The 18,719-nt window shown below is 38.9% G+C and overlaps 1 pseudogene; it reads right to left on the reverse strand.

The window, feature by feature from the left end:
* Window positions 1–352: 352 nt before the first annotated feature.
* Window positions 353–18,719, reverse strand: part of LOC100483266 — a 51,673-nt pseudogene continuing 33,306 nt past the window's right edge.

Here is an 18,719-nt window from a genome sequence, read left to right on the forward strand (position 1 = left end):
AATTAATAGGATTTAATTGAATTAGGTGTGCTTTTTATTATTTATCAGGAAAAGTGAGTCATCTCTCTTACATGTTATTTCCCTTTCCTTTTATTTATTTGTGTAAGTACATAACGAGTGTCTATTTTCCCACATCCAGTAACATGTGTGTGCGTCAGCGTGATCTGTAACACTAGTACCTGGATTTGGCATCTGATCTTCAATTCATGCTCAATTCCCCTTATTATGTGGTATTTCCATAATAACCTCCAATGTTTTAGTCAGTCGTACACTTTCCAACATCAAGTGTAAAAATTCAGATGTTAATTTAAAAGCATTATGATAATTCCAGACTAAATAATGCTGAACCCACTTATGGTGATGCCGTTGTGAGAGGTCCTTGGCCAGCCACTGTTTCAGTCTCCACTTGGCCTCCTTTGGGCAAAGCCGCAAGCTGGTAAGTTGCAGCTCTCACAGGAAAACTACTCTTGAAATGCCGTCTGTCATTTTTATCGGCAGTATTGAAGTCATTCAGGTCAGCCAGCAAAACAGTTGTTTTTACCACTTTAGTGAAGTCACAGCCTGCAGCTTTCAGAATTCCACCCTTGTTTATAAGAGCTAGTTTGGCTTCTTTTGCTGGCCCTCCTGGCTCCAGCTATCCACAGGAAGGGTCCCTGCCTAGCTGTGCTGGAATGTAAATGGTCCTGTCGACTCACACTGCTGACTGTAGGAACCAATGGCCCCTGGGGCTTTCACAGTGCTGATCACCTTTCTGATCGAAGACTTCGTGAAGTCTTCACGATCGGGCTCCACAGCCGGCTTGCTGCCTGCTCCTCCAAGAGAACAATCCTGTCCACTGTCTCTACTGCACCTCACTGGAATAACTGGACAGACAACTGCTTTTAAAAGAAGGAAAAATATATAGAGGATAATTATTAACCAGAGTTTATTAGAAATAATTATTAATTGGCAAAAACTATTGTTTTGCAGCCACTTACTGTTTGGAGTTTGCCTGAGTGGCTTTTTTCTGGAGCAGAAGTTTCTTCTCTTTGTGAAAGGGACATATTTTGGGGTGTCAGGGGATGGGGGGTAGTACTTGCAGCCATTTCCTCCTTGGTGTGCTTTACCTTCCAAACAAGCAGTTCTGGTTAAGAGTCAAGGTGCTGACAATGTGGGAAGGGCACGGATGAGGTTTGGTTCTGTAATTCTCAGGGCCTTGTGCATTTTGTCTTATTTCAGCATAACGACTGCTACCTAAGACCCTTTAAACAAATCCTAATTCCTTAAAGCTTACACCTGATTCTTTTCCTAAGCAGTTTGACATAATCACTTCCCTTCAGGATGAACTGCTTCACGTAGTCTTTTCTCTGTACAAATAGACCTGCTCACTAACTCAGTACTTTTTTAAGTCGTTACATCTTTTTTAGTCTCAGAACAAGTCCAAATTCCTGCACAAATCAAACACCTAATATTTTATACTTCATTCTCATGTCTCCACATTGCCAATTTTCTGGTAAGATTCATTTAAATTTCAGCTGGAATTAATGTCAGGCACAAGCAATATGCACGTCCAGCTGGAGTTTAAAGGTAATTCCTGATCATATTTCTCTTTGAAAACTCTGGCCTTCTCTCTATTTCTCCTTCTGAGCATAGGAAGTAAGTTTTCTGTGCGGAATATCAGTCTGTGTTACTGTTGTGACTTTAAATCAAACCTAGTTTTGTCTTTTACTGTCACTGTAATACGTTGCAAAATTATATTGCATTTTGGACGTTTTCCAAGTTTGTTTCTGATAACAACACTTTTCCCTCCGTTATGCTTTAGTGAAGCTAAGCTTCCTGTTTGGTTTGCGAAATTTATTTAAGAATGTAATGAGAGAAACATATAAACAAATCTCTCCACTTCGTTACTGACCCAAAGCAATAAAAAGATCTTGTTAATTTATAAAAACCATTTTCAGATTGTTTTTTTCCCAAAAGAAGAAGCTCTGCTCCCTGAAAGAAATAATAAACTGCCTTTTAGTCAGCTGCGGAAGCATACAAACAAATCTAGCAAGGAATTAGCTTGGCAGGATATGGTCGGATTTTTCTCTGGAAGATTTCCTTTTATTTCCATATGACAGCCTTACATGCTAGCGAAGTTTGAGCGAATGTTTGAGGTGAAATGGATTGAAGGAACCCCTTGGCAGACAGCACTGTTTACCTTCCTGTGACACCTTATGGTTGCATAAACTCTCCCGTCGGGGCTCACTTCTATGTGAGGACATCTGCTGGATGTCTGAGCCCAATCATGGGACTCGAACTTGAGAACCTCTTTGCAGACAAATATAACTGTATCTCTTATACACAAATACTGGTTGGAATGGATTTCCAATACTTTGTTTTTCAAGAAGCAGGCTTTGCTTCATCCGTGTTCTTGTAATCTGTTCCCCAGATTTTTTTTTTTTTTTTTTTTTTTTTTTTTTTTTTGTTATTTTAGTCCCTGCCTGCCAGAAACCCACTTGACCAGTGAGGGGAAAATTTTTCTGCTGAAGTCTTAAGGTGTTTTTTTTTGTTTGTTTGTTTTTACATAAAATTACTTGTTGTCACTAAATTATTGAGTCTGATTTTTCTAAGTAATTTACGTCGGATGCGGAGAGAACCAGGTTTCTTACTGGAAGTATCTAAATGTTAAATACATTTCGTTATGGTTCCTTATAAGAGTTTTACAGTGGGGCAAGTACCACCCTTAGAGCTGGGTGACTGGAGCCCCCGGTCTGGGTGCCCCATCCTCCAACCACCACTGCCTCACTGGGCTGGACCACCTGTAAACCAGAAGCTTCTGTTCTCCTGCCTCCCCCACTCCCACACCCACTCCAAGCTCTTGGGGACCACGGGATTCCCTGTGAAAATGCATGGGCTTGCTTTCATGCTCCAAGCCTACTTTAAATAGCTGCTCAGGCATCTTCCCCAAATGGGTCACCTGAGCCCCACCTGAACTCCAGTTGTTCACCCCTGCAGCCCCCAAGGGGCACCATTGAAGGGAATGCGATCAGATCATGGGAATGTGGACTGACTGCTCCCCAGATGTGCACTGAGGCCCACTGGGATATCAAGTGGTTCTGGGTGGTGGTGGGTTGAAACCATGGGGACACAGGAACCTTAGTTTGTGTTTTTCCTGGGCTGTAACTGATTGAGGAGGGCCTTGGACAAAGAAAGAAGAAGTCATGAAAAACTGAACGTCATGTGATTTTTCTCGAAGATAGTTTATATGCATGTATGTATGTATGTGAGTACAATGAGAAGATGACGAATCCATTGTCAAGGGCAAGGGATCTAAATTATATGGACTGAATTTGTTCTGGTTTCTTCTCTCATCTGTGTGCTTTCCCCCTACATCTTGGAGTCCCTTCCCAGAGAGTGTTTCTAGCTGAGGTGAGGAAGAGCAGGAGACATGCTGAATGACCATTGGTGGGGCCAGATCACCATCCAACTGGAGCAGAGGTGAGACTGGCCATTAGTGGTAGTGGGAAGCATCATGGAATTAGCTGAGGCAATCAAGCGTTCTATATTCATCAACTGGGAGAATGAATAGGGCTTTACCAGTGCAGGTGCTCTTTTAATTTTCCTTTTTCTAAATTTAAATTCAATTATTCCAACATATAGTACATCATTAGTTTCAGATGTAGAGTTCAGGAATTCATCAGTTGCATATAACACCCAGTGCTCATAGCATCACAGGCCCTCCTTAATGTCGGTCACCCAGTTACCCCATCCCCCAACCCACTTCCCCTCCAGCCACTCTCAGTTTGTTTCCTATAGTTAAGAGTCTCTCATGGTTTGTCTCCCTCTCTGATTTCTTCCCCATTCAGTTTTTCTTCCCTTCCCCTATAATCCTCTGCATTTTTCTTGTATTCCACATATGAGTAAAACCATAGGATAATTGTCTTTCTCTGATTGACTAATTCACTCAGCATGATGTGCGTTCCATCCATTTGCAATGAGCAAATGACAAGGTTTCATTTTTTTGGTGACTGGGTAATATTCCATTGTGTATATATCACATCTTCTTTACCCATTCATCTGTCGATGGACATCTGGGCTTTTTCCATAATTTGGCTATTGTGGACATTTCTGCTATAAACATTGGTGTACACGTGCCCCTTTGGATCACTACATCTGTATCTTTGGGGTAAATACCCAGTGGTGCAGTTGCTGGGTCATAGGGTAGCTCTATTTTTAACTTCTTGAGGAACCTGCATGCTATTTTCCAGAGTGGCTGCACCAGCTTGCATTCCCACCAACAGTGTGAGAGGGTTCCCCTTTCTCTACATTCTTGCCATGGGAGGCCTTTTGAAGTAATAGGGAATGGGGCTTACTCCCTTGCTTAAACAACAAAAAACTGGATAACATATGTGAAACAATCGTTTATCAAGACACGACACATCAAACAATGAAGGACAGGATTCCCTGAGAGAGGAGAAACAAACAAGGTGAGCATTACCATTTCCCCAGTTTACCACTTGAGAGTTTCCAGGCCATGGCAAAAGCAACGACACTCCCAGATGGAAGTCAGTGGTAACCCTGAGTTGATGAGATGAAACTGAGAAATCAGGTAGGCTAAGAGGCTAAAGTAGACAGGGCATTATGCTCAGTGAGGTAAGTCAGACAGAAAGACAAATACTGTATGATACCACTTATATGTAGAATAGAAAAAAGCTGAACTTGTAAAATAGGGAGTAGAATGGTGGTTGCTAGGGGACTGGGGTAGGGGAATTGGGGAGATGTTTAAGTATATATACTTTCAACTAGTAGGAAAGTTCTGGAACTCTAATGCACAGCGTTGGGACTATACAATTCAACAATACTGTATTGTAAACTTCAAAGTTGCTAAGGGACTGGGTCTTAATTGTTCCCACCATGAAGAAGTGGTCATGATGTGATAGAGGTAGTAAATGTATTAAATCCAACGTGTTGTCTACCTTAATTTATACGACTCTATATGACAATTGTATCTCAGTAAAAAAAAAACAAACCAAAAAAAAAAAAACATTTATAGGGCAGAACACCTGAAGGAGGGAGCTTCAGAGAATTTGAGAGATCTTCAGAGGACCCCTTAGAGTCTTCCTCTGAGCACGGGACAATGCTTGTGTGTCAGGATATTACCTGAGGACAAGGAGGAAAAGAACACTCAAAAGGCTCAGAAGGAACAACCCCCTAATAATCTAAATACACATTTAAACGGCAGAAATTCTCAAAAACAGTGTGGTTGGAATGACAAATGGCACCTGGATAGAACAATTAAAACTTTTAATATTAAATCATATTTGCCTGAATTAAAAAAAAACAAACCCAAACTTTAAGTCTGCAATGAAAACAGATTTAGGACCACTGAGAAGATTTGTATTTTAAAAAACTTGCATAAAATTATATTTCAATTACTTATGTATTCTGACAAAACTAATTACATGTGAACATTAAACATCTTTTCTCTAAATTTCTTCTACTCTCATCCAAAACTGTAGATGAATAAATGTATGCTATAAAAAATTCTCGTATGATGCCGCAGAACTTACTGTTTTCATGGTGTAGAGGTAATTTTTTCTTATAAAAGGTGTCCTGAATATTCAGTAGGGTCTGAATAAAAAAATGATTTGTTAGTTTTTTCGGGAGTCTTTTGGAGTCTGTGCTTCGTCTTTTAGACCAACGTTATTTATGAACCGAATTCAATATTCAGATAGGCCATTACATATGAGTTGAGAGTTTGCCATAAACCAAGCACTTTTCTAAAATCCTTCCAACAGTTCAGTGATACAGGTACTATTACTGTCATTCCCATTTTTACAGATGAGGACCCTGAAATCCAGAAAGTTAAGGAATGAATCCAAGGCACTCAGCACAAATCTCATGCATTCTGAGTAAAGGGGCAACTATCCTGACCGTTCAGCTTTATCACGTTGGTATTTTTACTTTAGTCTTTCAAGGTAATGAGAAAAGTATAAACTTCTTATATTTAAATTGAAATTATTTGTCAACCAGTACGGCAGGTGAATTTTGAGTTAATCTCTTTAGATTGGGATTCCTCTTGGTCTCTTAGCAGGACGCTCAGTTCGAGGAGGTTCTTCTAGGTCAGTACAACTCGTATGTGCCCAGCAAGGGAGCCAGCAGCACATAATTATTTCTTTTTATTTGGATCTATGTAAATAATCCCAGAATTGTTTTTTTTTAATCTTACAACCTCTTTTAAAATGTCCAAGGATTCCATTCAAAATAATAGCTTTATTTCTGTAACAATATACACATTTATTTCAACATACTCCAAAACTTTTGGTGATAATAAAAATATGTAGAATGCTGCTTTACTCAGCTTAAACTGTCGTAACAAAATACCATATACTGGGTGGCTTTAACAACAGAAACGTATTTCTCACAGTTCTGGAGACTGGAAGTTCAAGATCAAGTTGACAGCATGGTCAGTTTCTGGTTGAGGACTCTCTTGGCTTGTAGATTGGCTGCCTTTTTCTGTGTCCTCACATGGTTGGGGAGGGGAGAGAGCAAACTCGCTCAAGTCTCTTCTTGTAAGGGTACTAATCCTGTCATGAGGGTCCAGTTTTCATAACCTCATCTAAACCTAATTATCTCCCACAGGAACCATCTCCAGTGAGCACCGCAATGGGGATGAGGCTTCAACTTAAGTCCATGGAACATGCCTACATTACTTTCTCAGAGTTGCCCTATCATATAAAATAAACTGAATTCAAAGACTTTTGCCGCTCTAACAAGGATTTGAAAATGAAACAAATTCCTTTTTTTATTTAAAATTTTAAAAACTTGAATTTGCTTTCTAATTTTTATCTCAGTGGAAAGATTTCCCTTTATTCTAGTGCTGTTACAGGGAGTGAGTTGGAAGTAAAAGCATTTAGGTATAGGGGACCTTTCCATGTATTGTTTCTATGTAAAATTTTGTGATCTGAATCTTTGTGACTTTCTCATTTATAGCACATCACAAAAAGCATATGCATTTCAAGGGACTATTGGTCTCAGTCAAGGAACTATGGACATAACAATCTGGATAAATGTCACATGGTAATATCACTTTTAAAAAAGCAATATTAGGGGTGCCTGTGTGCCGCAGAACTTACTGCTCAGGTCATGATCTCAGCGTCTTGGGATGGAGTCCCACATTGGGCTCCCTGGTCCCTGGGGAGTCTGCTTCTCCCTCTCTCTCCCTCTGCCCCTCCCCCTTGCTCATGCACTTGCTCTCTCTCTCTCAAATAAATAAACAAAATCTTTAAAAGAAAGCAGTATCACACCAAAAATGATGTGGTGTCCCCCTCCCAAAAAAACCCCCCAAAACAAAACAAAACAAAACAAAAACCAACAAAAGAAAAAAACCCAAACCCAAAACCTCACATCGGGCAGCTCAATCTGGCAGTGGGGAATAGTAACCCAGAAGATGGGCAGTGTGTGCAGTAAATGGTAAAATTACTGATCACAAGTTAGTCTGTCAAATATTTCCTTAAAAGTCTTCTCTCACTCCACCCCTTTTGCACCTCCTCTTCCTTCTGGAGTCTTTAAAATAATCCATTCTAATTCCGTTGGAATGTAAGGTGAAATTTAATAGTAACAACTGTTTGACTACAATGCCAACCTTGTATTTGCATGACCGAGGACTGGCTTCACAGCTACGAGTGAGACACCATTTTAGGGATGATGGCACAGAGGCTTAGAAAGTTCTGCAATTGTCTCAGTTTCACAGAGTTAATATGGGTTTGAGATGCACCAGCAGCTCAGGCATTTGACTCTGAAGCCCAAGCTTGTACCCAGTATATTGGAGTTGATTCATTCTGATATACGTATTTATTCAGGGATAATGCTCAGATCTCCAGGAGGAAGCTGACCTGCACTGTGCGCTCCTCTCGTGTGAATGGATTGTCCTCATTCTTAGCCATCAGCTGGCTCCATCTCCAACATCCCGGTCAGAGGAGCTCATATAACAGCTCACTGCGAGAAACTGGTTGGTTATATCGTTTCTCTATCCAGATGAATTAGAGTTTTTCACTAGGGTGAAAAGCCTAGGGTTGGCTGAAAATAGCAAATTTGAAACTATAAAATATCAAGTACCCAAAGGCAAATGGTTTTATTTATTCTGACTTGGAAACTGTTCTGGAACATATCTCCAAATGACGAAAAATCTTTTCTACTATGGTAGGATGGAAAATTTAAGGCATAAATTTCAGGCTGATTTTAGTATCTATTGTATATGAAGAGAATGTGGAGTCTGACTTTTCCTGTTGTTTCAGAATTGTGGCTGAAACCCACAGCTGAAGACACAACAAGACACTAAATATTCCTAAGACATTAATGGCTGCCAGGGCTCAGTAAGTGGCATTTGTCCCTACCATCACCATTAGTTACCATCTCTCTTCCACTCCCCCATCCCATTTCCTCCTCCTGTCCCAGAATTTGAGGGAGGGAGAACATTCACAATTTATGGCTGAAGGTTCCTGCCTCTCTGTTCTTGGAGGGAGAGACCGTGGTGCTTTTCCATCCATGGAGCCAAGTGAGCTTCAATAAAATTTGGGTAGAGGCAAAGGTAAAGATAAGGAAAGTTCTACATTAATAGGTGTTTTTTTTTTTTTCCCTGTGAGTTTATTTATTCTTTTTCAAAAAGGTAGTATAGAAGCATCAGGGTGTACTAACTTGGCTAGGACTTACTTTAATCCAGTTTAAAGAAAATCTTAACAATTAAAAAAAAGGTCACATGTTTAATGACTCATTTGTTAACTTGAGTGTTGAAAGGATGGGATGGAATGCTTGGATTTAGCTCTGCAAAAAACTAAGCCATCTTTATTCAAAGATCATTTCTCCATGGGTCATTGTCCAGAAACATTTGCTTTGACCTTAAAGTTAGAAGTCAAAATTTCTTCCTTAAATGTATTCTGTTTGTCAATATTGCTGTCTTTCAGTTTGACTGTTTATATCAAAGAATGGCTACATAAGGAGTTAAGAAAGCCACAAGGGGGAGGGACATTTTTTTAAAAAGATTTTATTTTTAAGTAATCTCTGCACTCAACATGGGGCTAGAATGCAGGACCCTGAGATAAAGAGTCACATGCTCTACTGATTGAGCCAGCCAGGCGTCCTAGGGCAGTGGCCTTTCTAGTGCATAGGAATTCTTCATAATACCCCTGTCAGAATCAAGATGGATAAGATGGTGTTCTGCTCCATTTCAGTTGGAGATAAGTAAAAGCTATGTTCTATTCTCTCTTCTTATCCATATAAACCAAAAATCTTGTTATTATTATTTAGGTCAATTGGATTCACATCCTTTTGTTGTAACAAATAGTAAAACAAACAGGTTCTCTACACTGATGATGTGGTGATACTCTCATGGATTAGGAGAAGCCCTGTCATCCTGATTGACTACTACTGATAAGAGAACTAACTAAGTTTTCTTGGCTAATGAAGCCCAACTTTCAAATGGTGAATATTTTAAATATTTGTATCCAGTAACTTGGCTGTACATTTCACAGCGAACTCATTCTGGTTGGCTTAATAGGAAGCATAGCTGCTCCAAATCGGTTATTGGCAGCTAGGGTCCCAACTGTCTGCCTGCAGGCCAAATTCTGCTGGGAGACTGGCTGCCACACTGTTTTTGTATTTTGGTATGTGAATGTCTTTCAGTAAGCATCTCCAATTTGCCACTGTTCACATGGAGCCCCATTGCATGGTTAGTGATGGCTAGGGCTTTTGAGTCGTCAACCTTCATTCTACTCAAACTACCCTGAGATTCCTCTATGGTGAAAGCAGCTCATTGACAAAATAGCTGCCCTAAAAGATTTCCAGATCCAATCATCTCTATCTTGCTCTTTGGGGGCTCAACTTAGTGGTTACGTAGGCTTTGGAACAAACTCAGAGAGTAAGGTAAAAGACCCTGCTGACAGGCAGTTCTGGAGTCCCCAGCTCGAGAAGTCCTCCTAATTTATGGTCAAAGGGAGAGATGTTGGAAAGAAGCCATTTATGGGACCATTATGAGGTCCTCTAGATTCAGTCCTTGCAGCAGCTTAGATCAGAAGGCATCTACTTGGACTTATTAGCTTTCCTGTAAAAGTGTTTCTCCTGAAATGAGATTTAGTATTGTGCCCTTGGCTTTATAAAAAAGAAATGTTGGATGAAAAAATTTTATTGATCAATGTCTTTATATAAAGAAACATGGGATACATTTCTTTATCCTGAGTACCAGGGGAGAAGTCTGACTCTCTTGAATTGTCTGTGCTTCTTTTTTATCACACAGTGAGAATTTTCTCACCCACAATGCTTACTTTTCTAAGTTGGTTGTCAGAATATTGAAATTAATCCTGAGTACCAGGGGAGAAGTCTGACTCTCTTGAATTGTCTGTGCTTCTTTTTTATCACACAGTGAGAATATTCTCACCCACAATGCTTACTTTTCTAAGTTGGTTGCCAGAATATTGAAATTANGAAATGAGATTTAGTATTGTGCCCTTGGCTTTATAAAAAAGAAATGTTGGATGAAAAAATTTTATTGATCAATGTCTTTATATAAAGAAACATGGGATACATTTCTTTATCCTGAGTACCAGGGGAGAAGTCTGACTCTCTTGAATTGTCTGTGCTTCTTTTTTATCACACAGTGAGAATTTTCTCACCCACAATGCTTACTTTTCTAAGTTGGTTGTCAGAATATTGAAATTAACTAAAAATTAACCCATGGATTCTTCCTTACACAGTTACTCTCCTCTTTCTGTGGTATGGTTTCTTTCTCATCTCTCTTTCACCTGTACTGCCTTTCTATATGAATGCATATGAATTCATTGGTAATCAATTTCAATGACCTTTTGAAAATATATGCCTCAAAGAGTACAAATAAATCATTAATCATAATACATAGCCATATTCAAATATGCCAAGTAACTTAACAAAAAATTATTTTGTTTATTTATTTATTTGAGAGAGAGAGGTNTGGTAATCAATTTCAATGACCTTTTGAAAATATATGCCTCAAAGAGTACAAATAAATCATTAATCATAATACATAGCCATATTCAAATATGCCAAGTAACTTAACAAAAAAATTATTTTGTTTATTTATTTATTTGAGAGAGAGAGGTTGTGAACATGAGTAGGGGGAGGGGCAGAGGGAGAGGGAGAGAGAGAAACCCAAGCAGGACAATCCCAAGCAGGCTCACTCTCACGACTCTGAGATCATGACCTGAGCTGAAATCAAGAGTCAAACACTTAACCAACTGAGCCACCCACGGGTGATCCATAATATGCCAAATAACATTTAACGATTCTATGATTCTTTGTCTTACTCTTTCTCTCTTTTTTTAAACAAATAAGAAAAAGTATAGAAAAATCTAGTGTTCTAAAGTATAGATTTTCTTAAGGACATAAAAAGATGTGCAAACCAGATATTCTCTTTGACCACTGTTTGTAATAAGAGGACATACCTATCTGCATTTATAGAACCAGTGGCAATTTGTTAAATACTGTATCCATGCAGTGGGATGGTATGCAGCCATTTGAAAAGCCGCTGTTGCAAGTATATTTGTTAGATGAAAGTTGTTAGACTATTGTGATTCAAAACAATATAGTGTTAGAGTTTTTTGTTTTTGTTTTTGTTTGTTTGTTTTTTTGCACAGAAAAGCCTGGAACTATATATACACTAAAGAATTAACAATAATTGCCTCTGGGCAGTTGGAATTACATTTAACATGTATTTTATTTTTTCCCATTTGTATTTTTTCTTTACTTTTTCTGTAATAAACATAGATTACTTTATAATAAAGGCTAACAGATTTCAAATTAAAAAGAACCAGCCAGTGGTTTGGGATTTTTTTGTCATGAGTGTCTGAAATGGCAAAGGAACATGGACTGTGAAGACAGGTCTGTTAGGAAGATGGGGCCCAGAAAGGAACTTCAAAGAGCGGCTTACAGATGAGCCAGGGTGCTTTGATCTTTAGTTAGCACTCCCCTGAGCACCATTTAACTCCTCTTTGTTAGTGTCTGCTGATAAGAAAACAGGCTCAGAGATCCACCTGCTCAGTATAGTAGCTTCGATGTAAAAGAGGGGGAAATCAAGGGATTTTTATTGATTTGACCCATGAAGTCTCATTACCAATGTTTATTGACATTGCTGAGAGATTTTCAGAGAGGGGCATAAAATAATTCAGTTAATGTCTATAAGATAACAACTTTTTAATGGAGAGGCATTTATGAATTTAAGATTTAGAATTTATTAATATCTGAAAAAAAAAAAGCCCCAAACACAAACCTTGATGCCTAGCAGCATTGCAGGAGGGACCAGTGTTGCCCTGTTACAAGCCAGCCCTGTTATAAGCTAGTTCATTTATAAGCTAGTTCTCCAAAGTGATCCCACGAAGTCTTTTATTCTTTTTAAAGTTTCTTCTGATTCTTTTAAAGCATGGGGATTTTATAAATTGCCAGCTTTCACTTCTCCTATGACAATTTGTACTGCGGTTTCCATTTCCAGAGCAGAGTCACTTTTAAGAAGCAGGTCTCTTGTCATTTTCCAGGAATGGCAGCTAATCCTGATTCAATCCTCAGGAATACTCAAAAGGTACAGTTTGCCCCACAGTATGCTGGAAAGTAAAACATTGGGCTGGTGAATGGTGTCTGACTGATGTGTAGAGTGTGAAAATGAAGGTAGCCATTTGGAGAACTGCTCTGTTCATGTGAAGATGGAGAGAAATGTGCTCTTCCGACCTGTGAGGTACCATCTGTCTATGGCTTTATGTAGTTGTAAATTAGAGATTTAGATGTAATGGTCTCTGTAGCAAAAGCCTCACTTGAAACGAAACTCTCGCTCTCTGTTCCCAGTATGACCATTAAAGTCTACCTTCTATGGCAGTTTATATACTAATGCCTGATCTTCTGCTAGGTAGTTAGAGGCCTGAAAAGACTGTGTCTTAGATTTTATTCCTTATAGTGCCTAGTGTAATGCTTTTCACCCTGTTTGCATATGGTACATATACAAGCTATATACATAAAGCTTCTCTTTAAGCTGATGAATAAGAACTGTAAGCTAAAAAATTTATTGGTTCAATATCTTTTTTTAATATAGATTTTATTTATTTATTTGAGAAAGAGAAAGAGAGAGGGAGAAAGGACAAGCAGGAGGGAGGGGCAGAGGGAGAGGGAGCAGCAGACTCCCCCTTGAGTGGGGATCCCAATGTGGGGCTGGATCTCAGGACCCCAAGATCATTACCTGAGCTGAAGGCAAACACTTCACTGACTGGGCCACCCAGATGCCCCTCCTGGTTCAAAATCTAAAGCAAAGAAAGTCTATATACATTTGATCAAATGCCATTTCCTTGAGGTAGCTCCTAACAGTCTACACTGTAATCCATGGTAGATGGCCTCAAATAAGAAGTCCAGACTAAGTATGGAAATCTCTTGTTAGTGATTGGTTTAGGAAAAGTCATGTGACCCCATACCATTCAGTGGGATACCGGAAAGCCAGTAAGTGGCTTTTGAGGGAGGAAAGTATTTCACATTTTATAGAAGGAGGTATATTAAGAGATGGTTCATTTCATCCTTTGGACATTATATCTAGATGTGATATTTGGTATTCTTGCAGTTAACTTGGGGCCACGTGGAGCCAGCCTGAGGGCAAAGGCAACACAATGAAGATAGCAGAGAGGTGACCATAAACTAGGTCTTTGATACTTTATGGAGTCACTGTGGCAAACAACCCTGTAGACTGTACTCCCACAGCAAGTATTACCATGTGACATCATGTATTTCCCTATTGTTTAAGACAATTCATAAAATTATTTTTTGTTATCTGTAGTTAAATGCAAACTGACTAATACAGCCAGCACTCTAATCTCAAGAAATTTTGGAGAATATATATGTTCTAAGCACATACAAGGACGAATAATGAAAGATTGCCTTTCAGAACTTGTTGGTGAAAAAATAATACATTTTTAAAGAAACGAGGCAGTTTGGCTCAGGTCATGATCTCAGGGTCATGAGATTGAGCCCTGAGTTTGGCTCCATGCTGGGTGTGGAGCCTGCCTAAGATTCTCTCCCTCTCCCTTCCTCAACCCCTCCCCCCACTTCCGCTCTCTCTCTCTCTCTAAAAAAAAAAAAGACACATTTTATTAAAGAGGCCCATGTATTTCTTAAAACCATCTATTTGTTATTTTATTTTTATTTATTTTTTTACGATTTTGTTTATTTATTTGAGAGAGACAGAGAAAGTGAGAAAGAGAGAGAGCATGAGTGGGATGAGGGGCAGAGGGAGAAACAATGCGGAACTCGATCCCAAGACTCCAGGCTCATGACCTGAGCCGAAGGCAGATGCTTAACTGACTGAGCCACCTAGGGGCCACTTGTTATTATTATTATTTTTTTAATCAACTTGTTATTTCAGCCCAGATGTTTATTTTTGGTTCTCCACCTGGATGCTGGAGTATGGGGAAAAAAAGATTTGAAAAGTTGAAACTGGAGTTAGGATCTGGTAAGCTAAGTGAAATGGAAGGGAAAGTGGGTTAAGAAATGGACTTGATGGGTTGGTGAAAAAAGAGTTAAGATAATTTATCATGCTGTCCAGACTGGGGTAGAAAGCAAGTGAATCCCGACGGGCTGAAGACCTGGAAAAGGCTCAGTATCAGTGGGTTGGGATGATGATGAATAGTAGTAGTGGTAAAAGGAGTTCAAGCAATAGAAGCAGAGCAGGCTATCATCCTTCTTGAAACAAGCTCAAAAATATGGCTTCATTCATACAACAACTATTCCTAGTGGCTTACTCTTAGAGCTTATAAGATCCATTCTCACATTTTTAGTAGTTAAATCAGAGACCATTGGCTGGCAAAATACTAGAAAATTTTATTTGTACATCATGATTGTGATTCTAAAGGAAAAATTTTTGAAGAGATATTCCAAGCCAAAACTTTCTTGGTTCCTCATGCTAGCTACCCCATTCTAAAAGGAAATGTCTCATATCATATTGCCCAGGGATTTTATTTTAATTTTTAATGTAACAGAGTCATCAGTGCCTCACTCCAAAAATAAAAATCCTAAATTGGTTTGATTTTTATGTTAGGTCCAAGAAACAGATAATCATATTTTTCCATTTATAACACTCATGCCTAAGGCACTCAAACTAACTGTAAGAGTGGGGAAATGTTACTTTAACAGAGAATTGATCCTTGATCTAACCACCTGGAAATGAAAACAAAGGGCTGGATATTCATACCTATTTGACCTTAAGATATTTCCAACTAATAATGGAGAGGGTGAGTTATAATTTTTCAGGAGTTTATTCTTATCTCCATTTCAATATTAGATCTTCTTAATATTTACTTCGGTCAAGAGATTGCTGTCAAGTTGGTGTGAAGATACAAAACACAAATCAGAACTTTTTAAATAAAAATATTTTATTTGAGAGAGAGCATGAAAAGGGGAGGTGGAGGGAGAGATAGGAGAGGGAGAAGCAGACTCCCCTGAGCAGGAAGCCTGACTGGGGCTTGATCCCAGGACCCTAGGATCATGACCAGAGCTGAAGGCAGCTGCTTAACCAATTGAGCCACCCAGGTGCCCCCAAATCAGGACTAACTCTTATAACCAAGCAATGGTGAAGTATGTGTGTTTGAGGTGTTGGTTGGAAATGAAAAATGAAATTTTAAAAATGTGCAAGTAAAGTATAGGAAGTTTTCATTGGAGTTATGTTGATGCTGCTGCTAATTGAACTCACAATACCTAATTTTTGAGTAGGTAGTTTTCCTACAGAAAATGGTATTTTTATTTTTACCAAGTTTATTCTTACAAACTTCTGACAATGTATATGTTAGCAGTGGATTTTCAAATTCCACAGTAATTTAGAAATATTCCAAATTGCTGATGACAAGAAATGCATTAAAAGCAAAAATACTTTTAAAGAAAAATAATATAAATCCTCATATATTTTATGAGTCTATTCCAGGTATCTCCAGAGTAATCTTTCATCTTTTCCTGTGATAGAATTTTCAAGCAGCAGTAAGGAGATGGTGTGATTTCAGAGGTAGTGGTGGAAACTTTCATTCATGCAGGGTTTTTCTCTCCTGGAAATGTGATGCCAGAAATGCCCTTAACTGCACCTCTTTCCCCTCTTTCTCTGCTTGAGCAAATGGTACCCGTGTTTCAAAACTGGTTTAAGTGTTCCTTTCTCACAGAGTCTCTTAATCCTTTCTACTGAAAGGAAGATGTGGAGAGTTTGTGTCTGCCTTCTCAATGATACTGCCCGCCTGGGGGTGAATACTGGCTCTTGGGTAAGTTTGGGTGAAAAAATCTTGGATATTACAAAGGTTCGTGACCCTCCAAAGCCCAACTCTACCCAACAAAATTTTATTATTAAATATTTAATTTCAGGGGAGAGATGGGAATTAGGAATTAGGAAGAAAGATATCTAAAAGGGCTCCTTAAGGTGATAATAGGCAAAAGGTTGAGAAAGATTGTTCTACATTAAAAAGTATGTAACACATGGGGCGCCTGGGTGGCACAGTGGTTAAGCGTCTGCCTTCGGCTCAGGGCGTGATCCTGGCGTTATGGGATCGAGCCCTACATCAGGCTCTTCCGCTATGAGCCTGCTTCTTCCTCTTCCCACTCCCTGCTTGTGTTCCCTCTCTCGCTGGCTGTCTCTATCTCTGTCAAATAAATAAATAAAATCTTTAAAAAAAAAGTATGTAACACATACTCTGTACTTCTTTGTCATCACTACAACCTATAGAGCTCCAGTAGGCTTGAAATGTTTGTGTGTGTAACACTGTACTGTGTTAATTGTTTATGATGGTCTACAAGCTCTTTCAAGGCAGGGTCCATGGTTCATTCATGGCTGTATTTCCTATATGTGGCATATTTTCTGTATGGTCTAAAAAATTCTTGAACTTGACTTTAACTCAAACTCTGTATCTTAACAATCCTCAATGTCTGGCTGTTCCCCAGGGTAGTTACTTGAATAAATGGTCATAGGTCGAGAAAGGATTAGAGGAATCATTACTATATATCTTTGCTTTGGTGTTGGAGGGTCCTTGTTCATGGGGTTTCAGCCCCAGTCAGTGAGTTCCCAGTATGATAATTGGCTCAAGATCAGAAACTGGGCAATGGATCCTGACTTTTAATTGGGGCAGCTGCCCTCAGCTTTCTGATCATTCATCCTTGGCTTTGATTACATCCATGTTCAACATGGTAGCCACATATGGCTTTGCATTTTAAATGAATTTAAATTACATAAACAATTACATTCCCCAGTTGTACTTGCACATTCCCATGATTGCCCATTTCTAGCATCTCTTGTTTTGAGAATCTTTCCATTAAATTACTGGCAAAAAGTGAAACCTTGAGCTTAAAAACTGAGATTTAAAAAGCAAAACAAAAACAAAACATACCAAAAAAACTGTGAGATTTCCCTGTTCATTCTCAACTAAAGTCATAACTTCCAGATGGCAGAGGAAAAATGTCTACCCTCTGCCCAAACAGAGTCTTCCCTCTGGCAGCAAAGCTGCTGGTTTTTAACCACCGAGCTTGGGAAAGGTAGGGAGCTGTTCCAGGCAAGAGTTTCCTGCCACAGACTCCTACCATCCTAGCAGTTTGTCAAATGTAAATACTTTTCTTTTTTAAAAAAAATTATTATTATTTTTAAAAAGATTTTATTTATTTGAGATAGAGAGCACAAGCAGGGGGAGTGGCAGAAGAAGAGGGAGAAGCAGACTCCCTGATAAGCAGGGATCCTGACGTGGGGTTTGATCCCAGAACCCTGGGATCATGACCTGAGCTGAAGGCAGATGCCCAACCGATGGAGCTACCCAGGTGCCCTTCAAATGTAAATATTTTTCAATTTTTTGTCTGCCTTTGGCAATATCCAATGCCCTAAATTGATTGTTTTAGACATTTTCCCCCAGTTTTATATTATTCTTTAGGGAGAGAAATCATTGACCTTTTGATGCTTCCCAAATCAGAAGTCTCTCCAAGGATATGGTTTTAGTTGGTAGAGCCATTAACATGTAGTTAATTCTCAGTAAACATGAGCTAAAAATGCCATCCATACCAATGTCTATTAGAGAGATAAAGTGAAATCATATCACTTTTCTGGCAAAACATAACTTAAAACTTACGTACTGACTTTTCTTAAAGTAGAATGCCACGTTCTTTGAATGGTCTACCAGGCTCCACAAGATCTGTTCTCCTCCTCATCTTCATTTCTCTCCGACCATATTATCTATGAATATGTTTTTTGCTCCTTCTGCTCCAACCACTCTAGCCTCCTTGCTATTTTTCCAAATGCCAAGCACAACTGCCCTCAGGGTTTTTTGATTTTTGCTTTTTTCCACTTGCTCTTTTGGCTGGAACATTCTTGCCTGAGACATCTGTATGGCTCAATCTCTTACTTCTCATCAGTGAATCTTTTCATGACCACATGATATAAAAGATCAACCACCCTCTTGCCCAGCAGTCCCTAGCTCTGTTCCTTTATAGCTCTTGTTACGTCTGACAAAATAGATATTCTTGGATTGTTTACGCTACTCTAATGTCACCTTTTTTAAAATAAAGATTCCTAAAAATAGCTTTATTGAGGTATAATTGACATATAATAAAATGTTCAAATTTAAAACATACAATATAATTTAAAATACAGATATGTAGATGTATCAGTGAAACTATTGTCATAATCCAAATAATAAACATATCCTTCAGTTCTGAAATTACCTACCTACCATTGTAATTCTTCCCTTCAA

The sequence above is a fragment of the Ailuropoda melanoleuca genome, chromosome 5 (assembly GCF_002007445.2).
Source record: "Ailuropoda melanoleuca isolate Jingjing chromosome 5, ASM200744v2, whole genome shotgun sequence".
Lineage (NCBI taxonomy): Eukaryota > Metazoa > Chordata > Mammalia > Carnivora > Ursidae > Ailuropoda > Ailuropoda melanoleuca.